Raw genomic sequence first — 20577 nt, 5'->3', positions numbered from 1 at the left:
CCCGTGCTCCCCAGTGTCCCAGCTAACCAAGCAGACAAGCTCTGTCTTGCAGTAATGCTTCTTCCAAGCCTCCTCCTTTCTTGTAGGCTATTGACCCAGGATATTTTTACATTCTTTGGCTTTCCCAGAGGTGGGTCTAACTGATTCTGAACCCTCTTTTCCTCGTCCTACAATCTCTTACCCTTCACCAGCAGGCCTGCTGACCTGCTACTGACTCCCCCTAAACCTCCTCAAGGCCATCCCAGAGCCCAGCCCAAAACTACCACCTTCTCAACACATCTGCTTCAGCCACTTGGAGGGAAAAAGAAAAGACATGTCCCTTGACAATTAATTATTCAACTTTGGCAGGTGCCTACTATATGTAAATCTGAACTAAATTCTGTCACTTTATAGATGACCTAATGCAAACTAATTAACATTTCTAAGCTTCAGTTTCCCCATCTCAAGAGTAGAGATAGTAAGAGCACCCATTACATAGGGTGGTTTTGAGTAATATGGGAGATAATGAATATAAAGGGCTTGGTGTGGTGTCTAGCACACATAAGTAATCAACTAATGTCAGCTATTGTTGTTGTTGCTATGCTGTCATTGGACAATAGCAAATACAAAGATACATAAGACATACTCCCCACCCTCAAGGAGCTTACAAGATACTTGGGATGACAAGGCATAAGCATGTGACAAGAAGATAGCATCAGAGATATCCTCATAAAGTATGTGATGCCATTATTTTTCAGATGAGTGAGGCACAGAATACCGTAAGCTAGAATATAACTTGGAAAGATTTCAGGTTGATGGAGGAATAACAAGCTGGACCTTGATGGATGAAGTGCGCTTAGACAGATAGTGAGGGGAGGAACATTCCAGGGAGGGGAAACAGCAGTAAGCAGCACACAGAGATAGGAGTGTGCAAGGGTTTGGGAGACCATGAGTGACGGGATAAGTGGAGAATTCATGCCAAGTAGATGGGAGTCAGATTACGACAAGAATTGTGTGTAACTGTACACTGTATGCACTTGAGGTTTTAAGATACAAAGCTGTAGAAGCTTAACATGGTGGCAGTACATGGGGTGGGACTGGGTGAGAGAGACTACAACAGAATAATAACTGTTACAATCATCCAAATTTAAGGTGAAGTGCAGAGATTCAGGTGACTGTCTGGAGGTGGAAAGGGAAGCCAGAGTTGAAAGACGCTTAGAGGGAAGAATTGTGCCCAGATTCAATAGGCGAGGGCAAAATGGAGTGGGGGTGTTATGCGGGGATAAGGGAGGCAGAGATCACCCTAAGGTTCTAATCCCAGCAGGCAGGGAGAATGGGGATTGTGTCATTAATGGAATATGAAGGTCATTCATTCAGTTGTTTGTTCAATAACATTAATTCTGCACTCTCTCTGTCAGACCCTGTGCCAGGTCATCAGGATCCAGAGATGAACACAGCAGTTCCTGCCTTCCAGGAAATAACAGTTTAGTCAGAAGGAAAAACTAGATTGGTGAAGGAAGATGAATATTTACTCATAAGTTGATAGACCTGAAAAAACTTAAATGTCACCTAGAGTACTCCTTATTCCGCCCCACTGAAACAAACTGTAAAGATAAAAAACTGGAGTCCAAAGAAAGTAAAACTCACAGCTCTGGTTCCTGTCAGAGCCGGCCCAGAATGGTGGAGGGGAAGTGGTTGGTGAGAGGAAGTGGAAGGTGGGGCCAGCAGGTGACCTTCACACTCCGTGATTCTAAAGGAGAGCGGGGCCTCAATTTGGACTTGAGCTTGACCTGGGGAAGGGGCAGACTGTGAATGAGGGGGGTCTCACCAGGATATGTTGGAAGTGGGAAGGGGGGCACACAGGATCCTCTTTTCCAGCTCCATTCTCCCAAAACCTTCCTTTGGACAAGTTAGGCTCTGGAGAAGGAAAGAGTTTGCAGAAGTGGCATGAGACTTCCCTAGGGGCCTCATCTGGAATTCTCACCCTGGAAGGCTGTGGGAGCCAGAAGAGGGAGGCAGGGAGGGTCACACAGGCCGTCTGGGGAGTAAAGAGCCAATTTACATGCACCAGTGGTTGCAAAGAAGAGTCTATCTGGAAAAGAATGCATGTGAGTAGATGACCGAGCCCAGAGGAATGAGACATCTCAGCAGATTATCTGCCCCTCTCATTCTGGAGAACCAGGACTAGGTGCCCTTAACCAGCCCAAAGCCTAGAGTGAGACTCCCCCCAGCCAGGGAGAGCACAGGCCCCTGCAGGCAGCTTTGAAGCTGCTGAGAGTGTACTTCAACTGTGATCTCAGGAGGCGTGGGCTTCTGCCTTGGCCCCACTGCCCACCAGCTGGGAGTGTGGAGACCACCCACCTCATCAGCTGGACCTCGGGTCACCCTCTGTAAAATGACGTCTCCAGTGTCTGCTCCTTCTATTAATTTCCTTGGAACCAGAGGGAGGCTCACAGGCCTTTGATTTGACCCCTGCAATTAGTGTCCTGGGGCTCAGACCTGCAGAAGCAGGAAAGAGAGGCAGGATTTCCTTCTTTTTATGGATGAATAATATTCTTTTGTGTGTGTATATATATACACATACACACATTTTCTATATCCATTCATTCATCGTTGATGGACGCTTAGGTTGTTTCCATGTCTTGGCTATTGTAAATAATGCTACAATGAACATGGGGGTGCAGATATCTTTTCAAGTTAGTGTTTTCATTTCCTTTGGATATATACCCAGAAGCGGAATTGCTGAATCATATGGTAGTTCTATTTTTAATTTTTTGAAGAACTTCTATACTCTTTTCCACAGTGGCTGCACCAACTTGCATTCCCACCAACAGTGCACAAGGGTTCCCTTTTCTCCATATCTTCACCAACATTCCTTGTTTCTTGTCTTTTTCATTATAGCCACTCTAACAGGTGTGAGGTGATATTTCATTGTGGTTTTGATTTGCAATTCCCTGATGATTAGTGAGGTTAAGCACCTTTTCACGTACCTGTTGGCCATCTGTATGTCTTTCTTGGAAAAATGTCTGTTCATATCCTCTGCCCATTTTTTAATCAGGTTGTTTGCTTTTTTTCTATTCAGTTGTATGAGTTCTTCATATATTTTAGACAGTATCTCTTATCAGATAAATGATTTGCAAATATTTTCTCTCATTCCATAGGTTGCCGTTTCATCTGGTTGATGGTTTCCTTGGCTGTGCAGAAGCTTTTTAGTTAGATGTAATCCCATTTATTTATTTTTGCTTTTGTTGCCTTTGTTCTTGGTATCAAATCTAAAAAAATCATTGCCAAGGCCGATATCAAGGAGCTTACTCCCTACATATTTTCTAGGTGTTTTATGGTTTCAAGTCTTACGTTCAAGTCTTTAAACAATTTTGAGTTAATATCTCTGGTATAAGTTGTAACATCTCATACATTTCTGATTTTATTTATTTGAGTCCTCTCTCTTTTTTCTTTGGTGAATCTAGCTAAAAGTTTGTCTATTTTGCTTATCTTTTCAAAAAACCAGCTCTTAGTTTCATTGATCTTTGCTTTTGTCTTTTGAGTCTCTATTTCATTTATTTCTGCTCTGGTCTTTGTTATTTCCTTCCTTCTACTAACTTTAGACTTAGTTTGTTCTTCTTTTTCTGATACTTTGAGGTGTAAGGTTAGGCTATTTATTCAAGATCTTTCTTGTTTCTTAATGTAGGCATTTATCGCTGTGAACGTCCCTCTTAGAACTACTTTTGCTGCATCCCATAAGTTTTGGCATGTTGTATTTCCATTTGTGTTTGTCTCAAGATTTTTTTTTATTTCTCTTTTGATTTCTTCTTTGACCACTTGGTTGTTCAGTATCATGTTGTTTAATCTCTATATATTTGTGAATTTTCCAGTTTTCTTCTTTCAATTCATTTCTAATTTTATACAATTGTAGTCAGAAAAGATGCTTGATAAAGTTTCAATCTTCTTAAATTTATTAAGCCTAGTTTTGTGGACCAACATATGATCTATTCTGGAGAATGTTCCATGTGAACTTGAGGAAAATGTGTATTCTGATGCTTTTGGATGGAATATTCTGTAAACAGCTGTTAAGCCCATCTGGTCTAATATGTCATTTAAGTCCAATGTTTCCTTATTGATTTTCTGTTTGGATAATCTGTTCATTGATGAAAGTGGGATATTGAAGTCCCTTACTACTATTGTATTGCTATCTATTTCTCCCTTTAGGTCTGTTAGTATTTGCTTTATATATTTAGGTGCTCCTATGTCGGGAGCATAAATATTTACAAATGTTATTTTCTATTGTTGGATAGCCCAGAATTCTTTAGGTCATACCATGCCACCATCTCTCCACACATAGCCTTCACTGTTGGGACCACATGATTGACACTCAATCATGCATTACCTTGTGACATTATTCACAGGGTATCAGGCAAGGGAATGAAAACCCATGGCAAACTGCAAACTGTGAGGTAAGGTAAACTATTGCTAACTCAGTTCTCACGTGCTGGTGACTTTCTGCTTCCAAAGGATTCTAAGTTACTTTCAAGGGCCATGTATTTAATGTCTGTGGGAATGAGGACATCCTCCACCATCCAGATGGAAGCCTGCCTCTTCCGTCTCTGCCACTGGCTGTGCCCAAACATTCTTGAACCTAGGTCACTCTGATTCTTCAGTACTGCTCAAATTGGTCATTGCATTTATACCACTACCACTATTGTCTTAGTCCAGGCCCTAATTTTTTGCACCCGCCCCCAACTCCAATCTACCCTTTTCACTCTGCTGTCACAGAGCCAAACAAGTCACTTGTCTCCTTAAAAACCACCAATGTTTCTTCATTGACTACAGGGCAAGGTCTAATCTCCTTAGTATGACCAGAAGCTCTTTTCCTTCCAAAACTTTTTTTCCACTCCTTTCCAGGCACTCCATGCCCCCACAAAAAACTACCCACCATTATCTGAATACCCCAAGATTTTTATCTCCCTATGCTTTTGTACATACTGTATATTCTGCCTCTTTTTCTCCTTCTTACTACCGGAACTCCGTCTTTCAATGCCTGCCTCAAAAATCACCTTCCCTGAATATAGACTTCTATTAATTTTATTTATTTATAACAATCACCATGACAAAAAAATAAGAGGATACAATGTGACATACAGAGATGCACACTATACAGCAAAGTGAAATATATTCCAAAATTTAGCAAATGATAGGAAAGTAAGACAAAGACAAGAGTGATGTTAGGCCGTGAAGGGATTCTCAAACATTCCTACACATTCGCTAGCCGTTCACAGTTGTTCACTTAAGTCTCTGAGGCCCTTACGTGTTTATGTGTCTTACTCCTCCCCTAGACTGTGAGTCCTTGAGGACAAGAAATTCATCTTAATCATTTCTGTATTTCCGGAATCTCAAATAATGTGTAGCACTTGTTAAGCACTAAATAAATGGTTATTGGATAAATGAGTAAAGGTCTAAATGGATATTATACTCATCTATATACCCCCCTCCTGGTAATGAATAATTTATATATAATGGGTGAAGTGATGGAGAGAAATTCAGAGAAAAACATCTAAGTACTTGAAAATATGGTCATCCTCTTTGGGGAAAATAGACTAATCTTTGGGAATAAATTGAATATTAAGAAGGAAAACTTAGAATGAAAAGAAATGGAAAAAAGAGCCAGTGAAAGAGGAAAAAGTGGGCATGACATAGGAAGGAGCAGTAAGGAGGTAGGGCAGACAAGAAGAGTGATGAGTCAATAGCTGTGAATGCTCCAGAGACGCAGGATCTTCTAGAGTCTGCTGTGTTTTGCATTTCCTGTGCCCCTCATAGTAGCAGCTAAAGAAACATTGTCAGGTCAGAAGTCAGACACAGATACCTTAAGGTCCCAAGTCAGGAGCACAGCAGAGGGAGCAACATCCGTGCCCTCAGATTTAGTTTGCATCTCTGTGTGAACACATCTTCATGCTATTTGCTGTTTTTATGTTTACCTCAGCTTTAACCCATTTCTGGCCACCTGTTCCTCTGGGCTCCAGAGCTCTCAGAAGCAACCCCTCTATCTACATTTACCCACCCTGGCTGCCAACTCTTTGAGGAACAGGCATTGCTTCCAGATCCCATAGGATTTCTGCATCTGCCTAGGCCTTCCTGACTTACTCATGCTCTAGGGTGTAGCCTCTGGGTCTGCCTGCGTGGTCCTGGCTGCCTCACCTTACTCCTCAAACGTGCATATGCCAACCTGCACAGTTCCCTGCTCGGCGGCTCTCCTCCCCTTCCCCACTCCCAACCCGGAGCTCCCTTGCCTCTGACAGACTCAGAGATTAAAATGCTCTTTGTCTCTTAGACTAAGTTCTTTAATTTACTCAAAAGGGAAACTATGTTGCTTTGGTTTTTTTCCAATGTAGCTTAACTTAAAATCACTATAAATTTTTAAAAGACAGCTGGTGACAAAAGACAGTTATTACACAGAAATACCCTATAAAATGTCTACCATGTTTTGTAAGAAATTTCATCCAAATGTTTCTGATTTTGAAATTGTTCACTTGTAATTGCTATTTAAGTCCAGGAATCATTTCAACTACCATCTATAACATTTTAACAGGGTTTTTTTCTTTTGAAATCACATAAAAGAAGCTTGTATCACATGTATTCTTATTCTGTAAACCAAAAAGTTAGATGGTTGCTAATTCCAGCACAGTCCCCATGTTGGAGGGCCACAGATAAGGCTGCTTGTTTTAGTTTGCAAAATCATTCTTTTCTGCCCATTCTCATAGGGGAAATCCCCTTCTCTCCATCTAACTTTCATGGGGAAAAAACCATAAAAGGCACAATATAAAAATACTAAAAAATGGGACAATGGAAATTCCCAAATTGAAGTAAAATCTAAACAGACCACCTCTTTCCTGAGCAAATTGTCAAAGGGTAGAAGATGGAGGCAGCAACACCTTGTGATTACGTTGATCTCCACACGGAGTTTGGGAGCTTTAGGAGTTTCCCAGAAAGTAGAGAGTAAATTGTCCAACACCTGACTGTGTAAGTATGTGACCTCATCAAAAATTTTTTAAAAAATACAAATTCATCTTGCAAATGTAGTGTATGGTCCTTTGCACGTGAGGACCATCCTCTCATCCCCCTGAAGAAATTAAAGAGCTGAGCACAAGTTTTCGGCAGTGAACTAAACAACACAGACCCTGATAACCCCGAAACTATCACCAGGAAAGAATTAAAGAGATGCTGAAATTCAAGTGCTGGCGATGCAGCTAAAGATTTGAAAGTGCTAGAACAGTAAAATTGTAGAGACAAAAGAGACTTGAGAAGCTATTTTGTAAATGAGGACAATGAGCTCCAAGTGCGTCTGATGGGCAGTGAGGTGACAGCGTGTGAAGAGAAGCGCACAGACAAAGGCAATGCGCTTCGAACGAAACAAGACTGGGTGTAACCGGGGTGAGATGCCATGGCCTTGCCGGCGAGGGCCCGGGCTCTGGTCCAGGCTCACTTAGAGCACACTCCTTGCTCCCTCTCCCTGAGTGCAGAGAAGTTGGCCCCAATGTAGGTGGTGATATAAAGAAACTGAAAAATTCAAAGCTAGTGATCACTGTGGGAAAATGAAGAGGTGTGGGGTGAGAAAGCCGAAAAGCTCATGATAATTATGAGAATAAAAAATTGACTAAGTTTAGACAAATTTTTAGTGAAAATTGTATAATCACATTATAAACTATCTTTCAAGCATGTAATTAAAAAACATGTCCTAACCTATTTTTTTAAAGAAAGTGTCCTTTTTTAATTCAGGTTTGTCTTTTTAAAGATTCATATGTTAATTTGATCTACAGCAACAGTAAGTACCACTTCTTCAGAAAAGCAAATTATACTATGGAACAAAGTGCTTAGCAAGAGCCTCTGCTTTGCTCCTTTTTTGGGGGGGGGGAGGGTGCAGAGTTTCTAGATTATAGGCACCAGAACTCAGTCTCGTTCTCTCTCTGAGCACCGCGTCCTCCCTTTGCTATACCTCTAAGTAGAAACGGCTCCCAGGTGGCCCCCATAGCCAGCTGTGGTTCAAGGTGCTCTTCAAGAGCACAGCACGAGAGTTTGAGTCCGATGGGGTGCTTGAAATTGTCATACTCATTGCCTCCAGGCACCAGAGTTTGCTGTCGATAATGAAGATAATCAAAGGAGGGGAAAACCCAAACGACTTCAAATAAGCCTAAACTTCACAAGTTTCAAAACTCAAAGGCTGGTAATTTGAGTTAAGGATCTTTTGTGGGCTGAACTTGACTTAATTAATGTCCCACCCTTGCCTTTACCAATAATGCCTTCAAAAAAGAGCAGTTGAAGCTGTCTTTCGGAAATCAGATAAAGGAAAAAATTAGGTCCATTTGGCCTAAAGAAGAGAAGATGGAGAAGAGGTTCACTAACCACCTCAAGGGTAAGATATGATATCCTGAGAGGGTTGGTGGGCTTGTCCCAGCAGGCGTTCAGTAGCAGGTAATATAAGCTATTTTCATTAACAGCAGGAAGAAATTGGTGTAAATTTCAACACATAACAAGTACATTCTAGTGAGAGTTACTGAAAAATAACTATAAAGGAAACATCCATCTCTGAATACTTTAAGAATGAAGTAGAAAGCAGGAGAATAGATTATACTTTTTCTCTAGATCATATTACGTTTGAGCACATCAAAGTTCATCTCACATATAATTGCTTTTGTGCTCTCTCTAGGATTATTTGGAAGGAAATTATTGTATTTGTCTATGTGTTCCCAAATTCCTACTAATATATTTTACACAAGGAAGAGAGAAAAGCCCTCTGTGATTATCAGCTTCTCTTGCTTAACCTACAAGCAGCTGAAGATGGAGGAGGTGGGATGATAAGCCTGGGAGGATGAAGGAAAGGAGAGGAGAGTGCTGAAAGCCAAAGGAACACATGACCGCTGAGTCAAGCAGATATCAGGGACTCATCTTCCACCAGAGCCCAGGCTACTTCATCAGAGGAATAAGGACTTCTGGGAACACCAATTATAAGGTGAAGATAGTGGCTATCAACTCTGACTGTCCTATACCATGTCATCTGAGCCCAAGTTTGTAGAACTCCCACCATCCTTGCACCCCAAGGAGATCAATCTACCTTGAGAAATCCCAAGTCAAGACAGAAAATGTTGTTTTTAGAGTTGATTCCTTATTACATTGACCAAAATATATTTTCCAAACTTTCCCTGAAGCTATCAGGCTTTCTAAACTTGGGAAGAATAATGATATCTGATGGAAATTCTCAACTATCAATTCTCTAGAAGACCACCAGAAAAAGTAAATCAAGCAAAACTAAATTTATTAAACGTATTGAAGTAAGGGAGGACGCCACCTTGACAGTCTCAGAATAGAAAACTGAGACGGGTTATCCAGAGAGATTTAGGGCCTAGGCTGGATGACTTTAAGGCAGGGCTTGAAGGCAGGAACTGGCTGGGATTGGGCTGAGTTTATGACAAAATAAGTTGATTTGGTAGATACAGTGGGGCACAGATGTTAAAGCGAGTCTTGATGAGTAGGCTTAGAAGTAAGCTGTCGAGCTGGAGTGAGTTTGTGTTCTCCATGAAGCAGACTCTGGAGCAGAGTTTATCTTACCGAGCCCCAAGGGACTGGTGACTCGCAAGTGGGCCCTTGTTGCCTGGACCTGCCTGCGCCAATAGAACGAGACCCGCTTCAGAATTGCAGGGCAGAAACATTATTCATTGATCAATGAATGGAGGAGGCAGAGCACCTGCTCCAAAACACCTTCTCTCCGAACGGAAGGTGAGCAGAGTTCTTACGGATGCAGATGGAGAGAGGTCTCCATGTCGTCGCTCGGAGGCGGGGGCATTTGGGGCATGCGCAGATCTTCCCTTTTTGCACCTGGCAACTTTCGCGCATGTCACCCCATCACCATCTTGGACCTTTCTGGGTCGGATCCATCTGCTGTTTGGCCGCCTGGCATTGTTGCACGTTGGTTCCCATAAGCAAGCACAACTTAAAGCATTTGACATGGAACATGTTTTAGGGACTTCCCTGGGTGACATTTAGAATTCAGTGTGATTATCAGGGAGTACCCTTGAGATCAACACCTGTGCAATGGAAGGAGAGGAAGCCAGATTGGCCAGGGAGAGAAGTCAAGCTGTGATGCAGGCTCCACAGTCAGTCAGTCCCCATAAGGAGCTCTATGTATTTAAAATGACTCATTGGAAGTGTCCCACATTGGGCCACGTCCTTGGACATGAGCTAGCCCTGGAAGGAAGTAACTGGCAAGGCAGCTTTCTGCATTGAGGTAATCTCTGAAGGGAATGACGGATAAAGGCTTTCTGCTGACAGCATTCCCCAGCAGCTAGGGTGGAAGTCTTTCCTTGAAGAGGGATCTGGACAGCATGGTCCACAGTCTCACCATCCATGAGCACGTATTCCCTGAACAAGCAGCCGTTGGTTATGATTATTGCTTGGTCTCAGCACTACTCAGCATAGGCACAGGAAAATATGTCTGGTCCCACTATTGTTTAACACAGGAACAAGGAATTAGGATAGTTTCAGTTTTCAATACAAGTTCTGCTTCTCTCCTCCTCATGAAATTCATCTGGATCTCAGATAAAGAGATGCCCTTCTTTTACACTAGTGAGGTTCTCTAACCCAACCACCTTCACCCACCTTTCTCCATTCCTGTATTACGTGTCTTATTCCCTTATCCTATGCATGTTCCATTACCGCTCACCAGGGATAACTTCTCTATGTAAAAACTGCCTCAAGTTTTCCTCAGTAAAATAAATGCATAAAAATTGCTTTATTTAGGCTTGTAGATCTCTGTATAATTGCCATCTTCCTTTCACCATGAAATGTCTTCAAAAAAAAAAAAGAAAAGATAGTTCTTCCTGGCTTCATTTCTCTTACCAAACCTCCCAATTCTAACTTTGTTGTTCTAGTGAAACTGCCCTTTGGGCAGTCACCAGTGATCTCCCTTGATGTTTATAGGATTTGCCTGTAGTGACCACCACCTTCTTAAAACTCACTCTTTTCTTTGCTTCTTATATTCTGCAGGTTTTCCTTCTGCCTCTAAAACAATTATTTCTTTGTCATGTTCATTGTCTTTCCTTCTTCCTCAACATTTCTCTCAAAAATGAAGATGTTTCCTATTTCTATCTTTTCCATTCTAGCTAGTTTTTCTGGGTTGCTGATCTCCACTTATATACACAGTACCTTTATGTAAATGATACATCCCCGACTTTTTTCAATATCCAGTTGCCAGCTAGAAATTTAGAAGTGATTAATTTTTCAGGACTTCAAACTCACCATTTCTAAAAGTAGACTCAACAGGAACCCCTTCAAGAGTGCACTTGTTGTATTTCCTATCTATATCCCTATGTATGTCCCTATTCTACACAGAACGTAGTTCTGTCTTGAGCAGAGTTCAGTCAGGGAAACAGAAACCACACCAGTTATTCCAATAGAGAGAATTTAATACAGGAAATAAGTTAAACAGGCATTGGAGGATTGAAAAGACAAAGCAGAAGGGAATTTTGAGGTATCACAAAGATGAGTACTGCAGGAAGAGGCTACCACTCACAGGGCTGGTGGGGAAGAGGGAAGGGTTAGGGTTTTTAGGACTTAGATCTTTGATCTGGAAAGAGGGCTCTGCCCGGCTGGCACTGATGTCTCAGGAGCTCAGAGGAGGAGCCTCATGACGCCCTGTGGAAGGGTGCCAGCCTCTGGTGCTGGTGTCTCTGAGGCAGCTCTCTTAGAGGCTGCTTCTGGGCATGTGGGAAGAAACTGGAAGTGAGAACCAACAGCAGCTTCCAAGGAGAAGAACCATTGTTGTGATGACCCTGACAGCAACAGCAAGCAAAACAGCAAGGAGTGTGTCCCTTCTCCCCGCTCCAGACCTCACCAGGAGCAGCTGGCAAAACAGAAAAGCGGTCTGTGCAGCCCCCACCCCAGCATCCCAGGGCAGGGAACAACAGGGTGGGTTTAGAGCTCAGAGGTGGTAGTTTAACACCAGCACTGGTGTCATAACCTTCTAAACCAGGGATCAGCAAACCACAGCCTGTGGGCTGGATGTTTTAGTAAATAAAGTTTTATTGGAACACAGCCTTGTTCATTCATTTACATATTGTCTGTGGATGCTTTCCTGCTACAATGGCAGAGTTGAATAGTTGCAATGGAGACTATATGGCCCACAAAGCCTAAAATGTGTATCTGGCCCTTTCCAGAAAAAAGTTGCCAACCCTGCTCTAAACTTCCAAAGCCAAACAACTCTATTATTTGACAGCTGTACTTACTTCACCCTCAGTAGCGAATCATCTGTCAAGCTATACATCTATAATATTATCATTCCTTCTTGCCTCTGTTTGCTCAGCCATTACCTCTCCTCGTCGTCATCTCCTTTCATCTGTCTTCAGTCTGTTACATACCACTACCAGACTATTTTTTGGAAAACTCATCTCTGGAAATGTTTCTGCCCTGCTCAAATACCTCCATTGCTTCCCTTATTCGTTAAAAAAAATTAAATCTAAAGGCATTAACCACGTTTGGCCCCAAACTACATTTCCTGGCTTGTTTCCCATCACTTTCACGCACACTCAGATCACTGACTTGTCTCTGACAAACCCTACTCTCCACTATCTTTGTGATTTGCACTGATGCCTCTGGTTTGAGAGAATCAAAAAACAAACAAACAAACAAACACCTCTACTAACCCATCTGTGTTAAAAACCAATTGAGAAATAGACTCTCAATTGGAGTCAGGAAAATGGAGATCAAAATGTTAGATTTCTTACTGTGAAGGCAAGGGTGGAGTATGTGGTTACCTCATGCAATAAAAAGAGTGTACTCTCACTGTCTACTCCACTACCTCCCGTTCATAGCCTAGTCAGACTTTAGCAAATCCCACTCAAGGCAAAAACTTGGATCTGCAAATAAAACACTATCCAGGATCACTGCCTCATGCTGATCCAGGATGGGAGAAAATAATAGAAATTAGCACCCCAGTGCTTTGAACTTTATGATAGATCAGCTCCACCAAATGGATCAACGTGGACCGTTGGATGTCTCTTACCATCAGAAGGGGTGGAGTAAGAAACAAGATGGATAAAAGACAAGGGTGTTTGTTAAGGACCCTCATATTAAAAAAAAAAAAAAAAACAGATTGAGGAAAGAGAGGGTTCCTTTAATCATTTCCCATGTTTTTGTCTCCTCTCCTTTGGGATTCTCCATGAATTATATCAACCAAGAGAGTGGCGCTCCTCTGAAAGGGAGATCAGCTGTTCATCCGGGCAGTCTTGTTTCCACCTTCATGGGCTGCTTCCTCAGTACCACTGACTGCTCCTGTGGTATCCTCCTGTGGAAGCATAAAAATGCTCCCAGACAGCACACTCATTAGATTAACTCCAAATCTCCGCTGCATCCAAGGCTGAGAATTTGCTCCCTCTTCTATTTCTCATCCCAAATTATGCCCAACTACACTGCCCAATATAGCTCACCAGAGGTTAGGCAAGATGATTAAATGGCAACACTAACATATTCCACAAATAAATTTCCAACAACATAAAGATGCCCCAAATTTGCATATAAACTCCCTCCCGTTGTGAAATTCCCAGAAGAAATTGAAGTCCAAAGATTAAATTCTCTTGCAAGTTAAATCCAAATAATTTAATATGCAAAAGAATTAATGCCCTTAATTCTCCTTCCCCAAGTTCTGTTCTACTCAGCTCAGCTAAAGCACTCGGGCTCAGACACCTGGTGGAGTCCGGGTTCCTTCAACCGCTGCTGCCTGAGATTTGTGTTATTGAAATGAGCGTCATTTCTTGTGGGCCCCAACATTTAAAGAATCCAAAGTAACACCCGCAGCAGCACCACTGCACTCATGAAACTTAAAACTGACAAAACCCATGCCCTAGAAAGCTCATCTCAGGCAAAACTATTTCCTGAACACAATAGTTAGTCTGGAGCCACATTAATGCGGCCAAAGACCATGGCAGCGAATGAGTGGGCCTAAAGAAACAAGGTCATCAGAGAGGAGAGAGTCTCAATTTTAGTCTTGCCAGGATGCCAGTCAGCTGATGTCCCTTATCTAAAGTTCATGACTGTGAACTTAAACCCAATTGGGAGAAATTTCTCCCAGAGGTTAATTTCTCCTAAGAGGTTACTATCACATCTGAGGGAAAAATCCAAGAGCACACTACCTCTCTTCTCAGAGAGAGGTGTTGAAGACACCACAGCCTTCTTAGAAAGTGTAGAAATTTGTAGAAAGTGGTTACGGTACCAGTCACAAGATCTTATTTCTGTTTCCCTTCAAGTCTGTATTTCAGGTGTCCTGGTGCCACGCCTAGTGTGGTATCTATTTAGACCATCATTTCCATATCCATTTCCCAGCAAGCATTTCAGTCCTATGACACAATGGCTGCTCTCTCTGCCTCTTGAAGTAGAATTGCTTGGGCCTATGAAACCTGTTTCCTAGAAAAGGTATTACCCGACTCCCTACATATTTTTCTGCTGGAGTCTCGCCCTCAGTAGATCTCTAAACCAAAGCTTCTACGAATATCTCAAGATATTTTCTTCCCAGGGGTCTAGTGAAAGCTGATTTCTCTGCCCTGTATCCTCAGAACACTACGGTCTTCCCTCAGCTTTTGGATGTTCCAGGCTTTGGCTAGAATTTCACTCTGCTCAATCTTTTTCGTTTTCATAGGATATGTCTCTGGGGGTTCATTTTTCTCTTATCTGTAAATTCTTTCCGAAAGACTCAGCTGAGATTCTAACAATTAAACCTAATGCTTAAATGGATCATTTCCTTATTTATCACAAGTAGGGCTACCGTGATTTTTGGATCTGAGTATCACCAGTTAATGGATATTTTGATTGTTTTCAGTTTTCATTTATTATGAATAATGCTGCAATGAGCATTTGCATACAGGTTTTGGTGAATACAAGTATTTTCATTTCTTTGGGGAAGATTCCTACTAGTGGAATTGCTAGGTCATATGGTAAGGGGATATTTAACTTTATAAGAAATTGCCAAACTGTTTTCTAAAGAGGCTTCACCATTTTGCACGCCCACTAGCAATGAATGAGAGTTCTAGTTGCTCCATATCTGGCCATGCTTTAATCTCATCCATACCAGTGGGTAGGTAGTGCTATCTCGTCATGGTTTTAATTTGCATTGCCCTGAATAAATAGTGATGCTGAACATCTTTTTCATTGTACTTATTATGTATATTTCATATATCCAAACCAGTGACAGGCCCATCTTACGACTGGTAGTTAGGTAAGGGAATTACACTGGCTGGAGTTGTGGTGTCAGAGTAAAAGATAGATGCTGATAAGGTTGTAGCAGGGCTCTGACGCTTGAGTGACTGACAGTAACCACTTCTCTTACTCAGAATGCTTCCCAGAAGACACGTAGAGACAAAGGTTAGTGCTGGCAAGTTCTTTCTTGCTGGAGAAATGATGAGGTAATTGCATAACTCTCAGGTTTTAGCAAGGATGGTGATTAGGAGAGCTGCAACTAAACTAAAGGATTTAGCGAGAAGTGAAAGGATAAGGTCTGAGTCCCAGAGCTCAGCGATCTAGCTCTCATTTCCACTGACCCTTTCATTCAAAAACAGTTTTTGGCCAGGACTTCTTATATGTGCTCAGAACTTGGATGAGGAAGGGGGGTACACCAGTGTGTCTTGGGTCAGGGGCAGAGTGGGGTGTCAGGAGAACCATGGCCCCGAGGGTGGGCAGGACTCGGGGGTGGGGACAAGTCTTGGCGAAGAGGGAGAAGCTTCTTCCCCCACAGTTGCTCACCTCTGCTTGCTGCCCACCCCCTCCTCATCCTTTAGCCTCTTCAGCCTCCCTCTGTGGGTGGAAGAACGTGGGAGATAAGAGGGGAGAATGAATGTTTAGGGAGGAGATATAGGGTATATGAAGTTGGGTTGGGTGGGATAAAGCAAGTGGAAAAAGAGATAAGCAATGATGTCAGAAATAAGGGTACAGGTTCTAGTCTGCTTCTGGTACTCACTAGGAATGTAACCATGGGAAATCATTCTACTTGTTTGGACCATCTAAAAATTGGACTGCGGATCCTTGGAGACGCTGTGGTTGGAGAGTCTGTGGAGATTCTGTAGTTGTTCTGCTGAGCTTTATAAATACTTTTCCTTGTGATCAGATTTGATATCTCAGACCTTGCCTTCACTGATCTCATAAAACTGATCATTATAGCATTTGAAAATCTGGACAGTTGAATTTCTGTAACATTTTACTTGAAATCCAGAACTCAACATAAAGTAATTGTTGCTTCAAGGTGAGAGAGTGGGATTAGGCAGGGGGGAAGCATGGAGAGGCATTTTGATTCTTTTAAATCACTCCTTTGCTCCTCACATACCAATAGGATTTACTCTCAGAGCACCATTTGGGAAATGTTAGGCTGGATCCAAGCTTTGACTGGAATGCAGTCAATGGTTCCCATATTTCTCATGTTCATTCACTTGGGTTTCTTTGTGTTAAAAGAGAAGTGCTTCCCAGAAAGAGCCATTTTTCTTGACTGTTGCTAAGAAATAAATTCAGACCCCACAGCATTTGCTATATACCAGGGGATGGAGGAAAATAGAAGATCCCCACCCTGGTTTCCATTAGAGGGGAAACTCTGACCCAAAATAATGGAATTAAGTCTCACCCACTTCCCACATTAATAAAGTGAACAGCCAGTAAAAGCTAATGTCAACTTCTTTTAAGATTCTGGCAAGCCCTGCCAGACAAAGCAAGAAGAAAACTTTATTTCACAGTGATGGGGACCCAATGACAGCAAGGACAGGACAGGTTCCTGGCTAAGTGAGGCAACTGAGTCTTTTCTTAACATGGGTTCAGACTGTACTGACTCCTAAGTGTAGTTTGCTCTTCGGGGATATGCTTACTGTAATGGACCAACTAGTGAACAACCCGATGGGTCTGCAGCTCCTTTTGGTGGACATAATGAAAAGGAGACTGGAACTGAAGAAGTGGAGTTCACCATTGCCCATGGGACTGAAGCCCGTACTGGCATGTCCTCCCTCCACCCCAGCTCCTACTCTGCTAAGAGTAATGAGCATCAGCCATGCACTGGGCTGAAGTCTAAAACTAATGACGATTGTAGGACTCAGACTTGGGACCTGGCCCACTGGATAGGGAAAGAATCTAAAGGAGGTAACAACTGGACAGTTGTCGAGGAAGGGCATGGAGTTTCAGAAAGAGAATTACAGAAGGAGAGGGGGAATCCAAAATGTAGAGACCCAAGTTGGGATTGGAGAAAGGTTCACAGGGGATTCCCCACCCCAAAACACCCTGGCATTAGGGGGCTGTGGTAGACTGAATAATGCTCCACAAAAGATGTCCCAGTCCTAATCCCTGGAACCTGTGGATTATCCTATATGGCAAAAGGGACTTTGCAGATGTTTGCAAGTGGGATTAGTTAAGGATCTTGAGATGGGGAACAATCCTGGATTATCCAGGTGGGCCCTAAATGTGATCACAAGTGTCTTTATGAGAGAAAGGCAGAGGAGGCTGCACAACAGAAGTGGAGAAGGCAACATGACCACAGAAGCAGAGATTGGAGTGACGACAAGCTTCAGAATGCTGGTAGTCACCAGAAGCTGTGGAAAAGCAAGAAAATAGATTCTCCCTTGGAGCCTCCGGAAGGACCAGCCCTGCCAGCACCTTGACTTTAGCCCCTTGAAATTGATTTTAGACTTTTGGCCTCCAGAACTGTAAGAGAATAAATTTGTGTTGCTTTAAGCCACCAAGTTGGTGATAATTTGTTGAAGCGTCCATAGGAAACCAGTACAGGGACAATGTGAAGGAGGAAGAAAGAGAGAGCTGTTTCATCAGCCACTTTGAATGGGGAAATGTGGGGAGGAGAGGGAAGAGGTGTGCAGGCTGCTCAGAGAAGCCTCCGGCAGAAGAAAAGGAGGGAGGAGCTGCTTTGAGGGCCGCCTCAAGGCATGAGAGAGGCACTGATAATGAGAAAAGGAGTTTTTTAATGAAGTTTTGCTGTGCTTTGTGAATTAAACCCATCCCCATTTTGGCATGTTCTCAAAAGACTGGGAAAAGATATATTTATTTTCAGTTAAAATGTATTTCTGAAGGAATAGCATTTCTTTCAATGTTAATGAATGGGTTCAGAGGTATCTGGATTTTATCCTGGGGATTTTAGGAGAGCTTATCTGATGTTTTGGACTTTAGATGGAGTATTCGGCTGCATTTGGAATTCAAGTCATCTTCCTAGTCTAGCTCAAGAGAGCATTTCACCATGACTTCCGAATTGTTGGAGTAATGATGGAAAAGAGGCAGTCACTTTGGACTGTCACCATAAAGCCAAGAGGACAGAGTAGAGGGGAAGTCACATATGGGATTCAGTATTGTTGTCAAAGAACCATACATCATACTCTTCATTTACATGAAGACCAAAAACTCTCCCGTACCAAACCAGAGATTTGTTTTTAACCTGCCTCAGTGAAGACCCTTCCTCAGGGAGAGAGGTCAGTGGCAGGCGTCCATGGTTTAGTTGAAGGCTTCTGCCCAGCTCTACTCGCAGAGACTAGATTCCTGGGGAATCTGCCTAACCATTGCTATTCGCATCCTGAAAATGAAAAAATTCATAGGAAGCACTATGCTAAGGAGACTAAGGGAGAAAGCGTTATTTTTAGTCATGGTTAGAGCATGTCCCTAAAGTGACACAAGAATGGATAGACTTAGAAAACTGAGAACCTGAAAGTCCACAAGGGCTGGTATTAGACGTTATTTCTAGATTTGATGACAGTCTGTCTCACTGCCTTAGACAGACTATACGGCAAGGTGGAGAATAGCTAAGATTCATACCTTGAATTCCTAAACACCAATCGACAAGATAGAGAGAAGTAAAAGGCGACACAGAGGAAAGTCACCCAAGGGTAGCTCACCTTTAGGTAGGAAAGACTAGGTGGATTCACCATCTTCCTCATCTTACTGAGAACACAAACCTGGGGTGGGGGCGGAGGTTAAATGTTGATACTGATGTGTTCACTTGCCTGGAAAATTTCAAATTCCCCAGCTCCTCATTTTCATAGAACGAAGGTTGATTAGCAAGTAGGCTGAGCACAGCCTGTCTTCCATGGCACCAAGAGAAATCTTATCCACCCAGTGCAAAGAAAAACAAAAAATGGAGTGGGTTGGGAGTGGGAAGAGGAGTGGGATCCCACAAAGAAAAAGTGGTCTCCTCTTGTGACGAATGTGAATTTAACAAAGAAAAACATATAACAAGGTGGAGAATTTCATTCATCAGAATTCAAGCTAATACTCCTAATCGAGGAGGTCAGACCCTAAGAGGACCCTGTGTCCCAGGGCACTGGACACAGAAGGGAATGGAGCAGAAGGAGTAAGCCACTTCTGGGGGTGATTCAGTCAGAGTCGCTGCAGAAATAGGCTACAATCCACAGGTTAAATGAAGAGGGTAATCAAGGGGTTGTTTCCAAAGGTATAGACAGAGTCCAGGAACAACAAGGGAGGGTGAAGCACCAGTGACCAGCAACAGTGCAAAACCACTGTTTCCTCTTGGCCTGGAGGGGCAAAGAGGTGTCTGAGCTGGAGTTCCCCCAGAAGCAGAGGATGAGACAGGACTCCAGGGTGAGCAGTTTATGTGAGAAGTGAAGGAAACACCAGTAGGGTAGTAAGGAAATGAGACTGGGTAGGAAGGAACTGCTGTCAAAAAAGGGCAGCAAACCTGTGACCACTGTAGGCAATTGGCACTTAGAGAGACGGGCACACTCTGGGAGCCAGGATAAAACAGGCACAAGGTTAGCCACCCATGCCAGGGGAGCCACTGTGGCCCAAGCTGGGGATGGAAGATCCACCCAGGCAGGGTGTTAGAGCCCAAACAGGGTAGAAGGACATGCATGGGGTGGGAGCGGCCAGTGGGAGGAATCAGAGCCCAAGCTGGCCAATTCCAGGAGTGGGCAGCCAGGAAGGAGTCATCAGAACCCAGGTAGAGAAAGAATGACCACGTCTGGGAGGGGGTGCAACCGAGATGGGGGATTGAGTTCACACTGGGGCATTGATCAAATAAGGAAACAGGATAATAAGAGTCGGGTTTCTCACTGTCGTAAGAGGAAGAAATAGTAGAAAGGAATATATCTAGTAGTGTTGTATTGGAATTAAAGGCATAGGTGTAAACTTGTGGATTTCAACATATGTATGTAGGTACAGAAATAAAACAGATGTAAATGTGTGTATGTATGCATATATATGAATATATGTGCTTGCATATATATATACACGCATTTCCACCTCTAATTATATATATATACACGTATATATTGGTATACACACATATATACACTCATTTACAACTATATTTAAATATACATATTATTTATGCATATATATTTGTATACACACATATATGCACACACATTTACATCTATATCCCAGTTCTGTCCACTGAGGGGCCTACGAGCAGGGAAATCCCAATAAGAATGAGTATTTACAAATGCCTAGATATCGGCTTCTAAAAACCATTGCCCACTCAAAGAACCCAGGGCTCCTTGGAGAAACGGCTGATTCTAGCACTGCGACAGGGAGAACAGGAGCTGAGCCTGGACTATCTCGTTCTGCCGGAAAGCAAGG

The sequence above is a fragment of the Ceratotherium simum genome, chromosome 9 (assembly GCF_057802395.1).
Source record: "Ceratotherium simum simum isolate JZ-2026a chromosome 9, ASM5780239v1, whole genome shotgun sequence".
NCBI classification, from domain to species: Eukaryota; Metazoa; Chordata; class Mammalia; order Perissodactyla; family Rhinocerotidae; genus Ceratotherium; species Ceratotherium simum.
The sequence above is the reverse complement of the archived record's forward strand: the minus strand, read 5'-3'. Positions refer to the sequence as shown.